The sequence below is a fragment of the Podarcis pityusensis genome (assembly GCF_964106645.2).
Source record: "Podarcis pityusensis genome assembly, chromosome: 8".
NCBI lineage: Eukaryota > Metazoa > Chordata > Lepidosauria > Squamata > Lacertidae > Podarcis > Podarcis pityusensis.
Genome location: NC_138033.1, coordinates 36,937,492 through 36,945,516, shown reverse-complemented (window position 1 = coordinate 36,945,516; position 8,025 = coordinate 36,937,492). Strand labels below are relative to the sequence as shown.

General features: G+C 43.3%; 1 long non-coding RNA gene across 1 annotated transcript; it reads right to left on the bottom strand.

The window, feature by feature from the left end:
* Positions 1–5,027: 5,027 nt before the first annotated feature.
* Positions 5,028–6,328, bottom strand: LOC308483979. The gene is made up of 3 exons (XR_013989850.1): positions 6,251–6,328; positions 5,453–5,595; positions 5,028–5,122 (listed from the first exon to the last, which is right to left on the bottom strand). It is a non-coding gene; the product is annotated as an uncharacterized lncRNA (long non-coding RNA).
* Between the last annotated feature and the right edge of the window lie 1,697 nt (positions 6,329–8,025).

Below are 8,025 nucleotides of genomic sequence, written 5' to 3'. Positions count from 1 at the left end.
TCCCCGTGATGGGGTGAGCTCCCGTTGCTCGGTCCCAGCTCTTGCCAACCTGGCAGGTCGAAAGCACCCCAAAAAAGTGCAAGTAGATTAATAGGTACTGCTCTGGCGGGAAGGTAAATGGCATTTATGTGCGCTGCTCTGGTGTCGGTGTTCCGTTGCGCCAGAAGCGGCTTAGTTATGCTGGCCACATGACCTGGAAAAACTGTCTGCGGAGCGGACAAACGCCAGCTCCCTCAGCCTGTAAAGCGAGATGAGCGCCACAACCCCAGAGTCATTCGCGACTGGACTTAACTGTCACGGGTCCCTTTACCTTTACCTTATTAAGTTCAACAGGGCTTACACCCAAGTAAGTTCAGCTACATATTTACTGGGTAGTAAGGCCTACTAAAAAGGTAAAAAAGTAAGGCCTACTGACCTCAGTGGGACTTACTTTCAAGTATGTTTGTATAGGATTGCATTGTTAGCCCTCTTATGGAAAAACTGGGGGGCTGCTATTTATTTATATATATATAGCACCAGGAATCTACATAAACAAAAATGACAGATCCCTGCCTAGAGGGCTTTGCAACCTAAATGTCAAAAACATGAGCGGCAGCTGAGGGATTGGAGAGGCAAAGAAATTTCCAGTGTTTGGAAACCTCTTTTTTAAAAGGAGCTAGATCCTGATCATTCTTTTAGCAAACAAATTAGTTCAGTTCAAGTTCATCAAAATGAATGTTTTAGTTCAGTTCAAACTCATCAAAATTATCTCTTTTGTTCAAAGAAAATTCATCACCAGCAAAAACATTTCAGCATGCAAAATGTTACAAGCTGCTTTGGTTATGTATGGGGCCCTAAAGTAAATCAGGGGTCTTACACAAGTAATAAGATATCTGACAGACAGAATGTCAACAGGTAAAGCTTTTCCTATAATTGTATTTCCATACTAGAAAGTGCATACCCTGTTTAATCTGTGCCAGTCACACAGCTGTTAAAGGCACGTGACATCATTTTCTTAGTTCTTGTATCTTACTTCTCACTGCAAGCTGCTCCTGTTGGAACAGAGCAAATCTCTTTGGCAGGGAAGATACAGGAAATAACTTGTGTAACTTCTTTCTAATTGCTTAGCAACAATGTTTAAATGTTTTAATAACATAAGGAGAACCTGCTGGATCAGACCAATGGCCCTTCTAATCCAGCATCCTGTTCTCACAGTGCCCAGTGCTCACAGCAAGCAGGATTCGAGCACAATAGCAATCTCCCCTCTTGTGGTTTCCAGCACCTGGTATTCAGGAGCATTGCTGCCTCCAACTGTTGAGGCAGAGCATAGTCATCATGGCTAGTAGCTACTTAGTCACTTAAGTGATCCCAGCCATAGCAGCAGATAGGTCTTAGAACATTGCCTCCACAATTTGCTTTCTAACTTTCTTTGTCAGACTGACGTCATTATTTTAATGAAGGGAATGAATATAAAGACCTAAGAATCAGACAAAATATACCAAAATGAACTTAATTCACCTTTAGTTCACCTATCAATTATGGGACTACTTTTAGGCATAGTTCAGAGATTTTAGAACTAGTTCAATTGAACTAGTTCCTCCCAAGCACTGGATGAATCTGTGGAAATGTGAGTTTTGTAAGTAAGTCTTCCCCTATTGTAGCAGCATGCATGAGTACATGTCGCATTAAAACATAGTTTAATAAGGTTCCCTACCCCTGCATTAAACTATAGTTAACATGAACAGTGGTTTGATGTGAAATAGTATGTGTTTTCCTCTTCCTCACTTGTGCCACACTGCTGGGAAACAAGCCAATATCTGGCTTGTTGGGTCATTTGAACTTGAGTTCATAGCTTGTTCCTCCCAAATCATGAGTGGTAAGCCAATCTCAGCAAACACTCATGTTTTGTTTGGAGTAAAACAAATTATAAGCCAAGGTTCAGAGGACGCAAGAAACTAGACTATGGTGCGTTTCCTGGCAGTGCAGCAGTAGCACCAAGTTGGGGAACAACAAAGTGTGCATGATTTCAGTTGCCTGAACCAGCACACTGTTCATTCACATGAAACCATTCTTCATTTTATCATTCACTCTCAACGGTAGTAGGAAATTATGCAAGTCTATTCTCAGGGGTCCTGTAAGCTTTTACCACTTAGCCCTAAAGTTTCCCATTTTGTTTTGATTCTAATTTACTTGGCCTCTCTCAGGCCTCATGTCAGGACAAGGAGATGGTTGGGGGAGGACTCAGTCTCATGCCTTTGCTTTAGTGTTGATATAGACGGATCCCATTCATTTGTAAGAAATTGATCTTTTAATGTGGCAGCACTGTGTAGAACCAAACGGTGACACCACCCCAGAAGATTTGTGAACACCATCTTGGTAGTTGATATAACCCTGGGACAAATTGGTGCAAGGTGTAAATGAGATCATATATGCTTATCTGCTAGCTTTGAAGCCTTGGCTGCTGGCTTAGCTTGTTGGGAGAGGGGAGGCTTCTAGCCAAGCATTCTGCCTGCCTATCAGCTACTCCCTTATCTGAGAGATGGATGGGAGTTCGGGATGGGCCCCTAAGCCAGGTGTGATTAATTGGACTATTGCTGCTAGCTCACGTAGCTTGTTTTCTGTATAAAGTAAAGGTAAAGGTACCCCTGCCCGTACGGGTCAGTCGTGTCTGACTCTAGGGTTGTGCGCCCATCTCACTTAAGAGGCCGGGGGCCAGCGCTGTCCAAAGACACTTCCGGGTCACATGGCCAGCGTGACGAAGCTGCTTTGGCGAGCCAGCACCAGTGCAGCACACGGAAACGCCGTTTACCTTCCCGCTATAAAGCGGTACCTATTTATCTACTTGCACTTAAGGGTGCTTTCGAACTGCTAGGTGGGCAGGAGCTGGGACCGAAAGACGGGAGCTCACCCCGCCGCGGGAATTCGAACCGCCAACCATGCGATCAGCAAGCCCTAGGCACTGAGGTTTTACCCACAGCGCCACCCGCTTTCTTTATAAGTAATGCATAAACTGTTAGTCCATCATGGACAAAGTCGTGGTGCTTGCTGCTTCAATGTCTGTCCTGGGTTGCAGCGGCAAGGAATTCTGTATCACACATTGTAAGTCTCTTTGTACAAGGTGTGACCGGAAAGTTTGGTGAATGGTCACAGAAATTGGACAGCGAGAAATATTCGAACATACAATCGGCATCGGAAACCCACGAAATGCTCACAATTGTGTACAGAGATGAAGCTGTATCTCGAAAGACGGTGTATGAGTGGTTCAAGCGTTTCCGTGAAGAGTGGCAAACCATTGAAGATGACTCTCAGTCTGGCAGACTGTTGATGAGCAGAACGGTGGCAAATGTCAACAGAGTTTGTGAGTTATTGATGCAGGTTTGGCGTTTGACCGTCTGAATGATGGCGGAATTATTGCATATTCTGCGTGAAATCGTTACTGAGGTTACTGAGTTGTCCCACCCTCCATATTCTCCTGATCTGGCCCCACCTGTTTTCTTTCTTTTTCCAAAACTGAAATCTGCACTGAAAGGGCGCAGATTTTCCAACATTTCATACATCCAAGCTGCTGTGACGAGGGAACTGAAAGCAGTCCAAAAAGAGGACTTTTCCAGACGTTTCCAGCAGTTCTACGAACGTTGTCAAAAGTGCATTGTCTCAGAGGGGGCCTACTTTGAAGGCCTGTAAGGTATGTATGTTCGAATATTACTCACTGTCCGATTTCTGTGACCCTTTACCAAACTTTCCAGTCACACCTTGTATATCCTTATAATAAAGCACTAGAACTGATCACTCATGCGTTTTGTGCATCTCTTTTTGGAATCCCTGCAACTGGTTCCCGTTGAGGCATCAGTCAATCCTTTGCCTAGGTCTGTATTTGGACCCGTAGGGCAGAACAAGCACCCATACTTTGGAACTCCCTGCCTATTGACACGAGGTTGGTACCTTCATTGTACGCCTTTTGGCACCTGCTAAAAACATGATTGTTCAAGCAAGCCTATCCAGACATGTAGAATGCTGACTTGTTTTAATATTATTGTTTTATTTTATTCTTTAAATGTTTTAAATACAGTGGTACCTCAGGTTAAGTACTTAATTCGTTCTGGAGGTCCGTTCTTAATCTGAAACTGTTCTTAACCTGAAGCACCACTTTAGGTAATGTGGCCTCCTGCTGTTGCCGCGCCGCCAGAGCACGATTTCTGTTCTCATCCTGAAACAAAGTTCTTAACCCGAGGTAATATTTCTGGGTTAGCAGAGTCTGTAACCTGAAGCGTATGTAACCCGGTGTACCACTGTAATTGTTTTAAACTATTTTTACTGATAAGTTCATTGTTTTATTCCTTTTGCAAACCACTCTGAGAGTTTATTTTACAATCAAGAGGTATATAGATTTTAATATATAAACAAAACTGACACTGCAGTTTATCATGCAAAGAACTGCTGCAAAACACCCACAACCCTGTCATTTTTTGGTTATATAAATCAAAACACATGGAACTAACACACACGTGTGTATTTTTAGTCGTAGGTTTCCTTAATAAAACCTTCATTATTTCACTGAATTTTGAGACTGAATGGAAGGGAAATGTGTAGGAGTGTTTATTTGATCATAAGGCAGGCAAGGCAAGGCTGTGTTTTCTTGATCGTGAAGCTGATAGCCTTTAGGCTCCCCCAGTATTGAAGGCATCCTAACTCAGGGGCTTTTAATGTTTTTGGTGTGCCTTTTTTTGAACATGAAAGCCTGCAAAACAGAAAACAGCCAAAAAAAGGAGGGGGAGGGAGAAAGAAAGAGCGAGAGCAAGAGAAGGTTTTGTTCAGATGTCAGGTACAAGTTTTTATTCCTCGTTACTATGAAGAAAATATTGATATCTGGCTGAAGGTGCTACTGTAGAGATCGGTGAAGGATCCTGGGGGTGTTGAATGCATCCCTGGGCTTATCTTCTTGAGAGGGCTTTAATACATGGTCAAGTCTTTGAAGAAATATTTTGTGTGGGTTTATACCAGTCAAGGCAGAAGAAACTCCGGGCAAGTCAGTCTGATGAAAATATTGGTGCTTTTTTTCTTCTTCTGTGAGGTATGGAGCTCATTAAGGAAGCCGTTTGCCTTGCGCTTCGCATTATCGAGCTTGCTTTGACCTCACACAGTGCTGGTATAATTGAACATAAGGCAGGAAATCTCCAGCTTTATATGTGCCTGTTTATTTATTTTGAAGTATTTAGAAATCACTTAATATTTCTAAAATCTTTCAGCAGTGTATGATATAAAAACAAAATATCATTAGAACAAATAAACATAGCAGCATAAAAGCAGGCAAGTTCCACTTAGCAAACACAATGCATTCCCTGGAAACTGTTCATTAGGTGAGCATTCACATAATGAGTCAATGATTTCCATTTATTCCAATAGGGAAATTTCTAGTACGTGGAATTTTGCCCCCCCCCCCAAATGCTCTATGACAATGTTGCTACACCCCTACCTTTTCTGCACATGTGTTCTTCTGTTCCTCCATGATTTCCCCACAAAAACAGCAGGAAAGAACTGTATGCTGCTATATCACCCCATAATTTGTCAGTTTACTCCCTTGATTTTCCAGGGCAAAGGAGCTATTGATGGACTTTTCTGGAATCAACATGGAAATGAGTGTTAATCAGGCACTATAATGCATTTGTTTCTGGAACCCCAAATATAATGCAGAAATTAACAGGGAAACATCAGAGAAATGGAATAAACTGCAGTGTGAATGGAACCTAAGTGAGTAAACTCAAGTTTCATGATGGAAGTGGGGGGGGGGGGTATTCTCCCAAAGCTATCAAATGCAGCCCAGGTACATTTAAAGCAACAAGAGCAATGTATTCTGCAGATCAAGTCCATTAGGAATATTGCAGACAGATGTTGGTAACTCAGCTTGAAAGTAGGACTTTGATATGAGCTCGAAAGCAACAGGTTTTGCCACTGCTATTAAAAACATTTTATATCTCAATGCCTTTTAATAAGGCCAATTGTATGAGCATTCTCAATAAGACTGTAAGTCCTGAAAAAGATGTCTGCATTTATACCATCCAGTTATGTATTAAAATGTGCATCCCTGAGGGAGCTGCAGAGATAAAGGTCACTGATTCTTGAGTTCTGAAAGACAGACACGGCACATCTCCAAATTAGTATTTGATGGAAGGCTGGCATTGCTGTAAATGAACTGAATAATTCTGAACCTGCAAACCTCCCGCAATATCGCTCCCCACAAGAGTATTATAAACCATACACTTAAAAAACCTACACAGCTTCATTGTGCGGCCGACATCGGTGGCTGGTCAGAGACAACTGAAATGCAGTTCTGGCAGGACGAGAAACAGAGTCAACTGCAAGTCCACACCTGGAACTGATGAAGCAGTCTGATTAGGATGAGAAGCACTAAAAAGAGCATAAAGCAAGGCCAGGAATTAGGAGTTGTGACTGGGCAAACACACAGATACAGCAGGGAGAACCAGGGCCAGAGGCAAGGGCAAGCAGCAGCAGCAGAAGAGTTTTGATTTGATATCCCGCTTTATCCCTATTCAAAGTTGTCTCAAAGCAGCTAACATTCTCCTTTCCCTTCCTCCCCCACATCAAACACTCTGTGAGGTGAGTGGGGCTGAGAGACTTCAGAGAAGTGTGACTAGCCCAAGGTCACCCAGCAGCTGCATGTGGAGGAGCGGAGAAGCGAACCCGGTTCACCAGATTACGAGTCTACCGCTCTTGACCACTACACCAAGGCTAGGAGCTAGGTTGCCTGTCAACGGAGCAGGAATCAGAGAACAAGGAGCACAGTGAGAAGGAACCAGTGGACTTCAGGCGAAGCATAGACCCAGGCCTGACCCGGAAGTATTCATAGCAAGGTCTGGTTGAGGGCTGCCTGGAGGGTGGAGCCATTCTGGAGCCCAGAAGAGCAACACTTAGTCTCCTTCCAGTCTGCAAGCCTTGGGTGGCACAGTGGGTCAGTGCATCTGGCTGTCAACCAGAAAGTTGGGGGGTTGAGCCCACCCAGGGATGGCCCTGGGCAGGATTGGTTGGAACAGATGACCCTTGGAATCCCTTTCAGTGCTACCATTTTAAGATTCCGTTCTAATTGATTCCATCTATGGGGAGCATTAAACAGAACCTAGGATGTTTCCAGCCAATTGAGACGCAGAAGTTGGAACACACTTGACATTGCTGTGCCCCCAGCTTGTTTGGAAAGGAAATGTAGGTACTCAATGGTACCATGGGGGGGGGTCTCTGTGGATGCTGTCATGATAGACCCTTTTGTGGGGCAGGAGCTCAGGAGAGGAGATAAAAGAAATTGCTGGGTACAATATTCAACACATTCCCCAAAACTATTCTACTTGGTTGTTTAAAAGGTGAAGTAGTTGACTGTCTTGCATTGCTGACCAATTTGTTAACTTGAGTGACACAAACCACACCAGCTCACAGGATATCATGAGAAATTCCACCTATTCCAAGCTTGCATCGAAGGTGTCTTCTTAATCCTGCTCATGTGCTGCAGTAGGACTGAGGATCTACAACAGGGCTCAGCAACCTTTTTCAGCCGTGGGCTGGTCCACCGTCCCTCAGACCATGTGGTGGTACGGACTACATTTTGAAAATAATAATAATGAACAAATTCCTATGCCCCACAAATAACCCAGAGATGCATTTTAAATAAAAGGACACATTCTACTCATGTAAAAACATGCTGATTCCTGGACTGTATGTGGGCTGGGTTGAGAAAGCGATTGGGCCACATCTGGCCCCTGGGCCTTAGGTTGCCTACCCCTGATCTACAACATACAATTTCATTGAGAAATTGAGCTTATTACAAATCACTGGAGTAACAAATGCCATGACAATGCCTCTTATTTAATATTAACTTTATATATCCTGTTTTTCTTGATCAAGGCTGTGGTCATACACATACTTACCTGGGTATAAATGCCATTGAACTCTGTGAGGCTTACTTTTGGGTGGTCATACATAGGATTGCACCGTTAATTCCTTTAAAAATGTGTTACTTTTTCATTATTTTACTAATGAAAA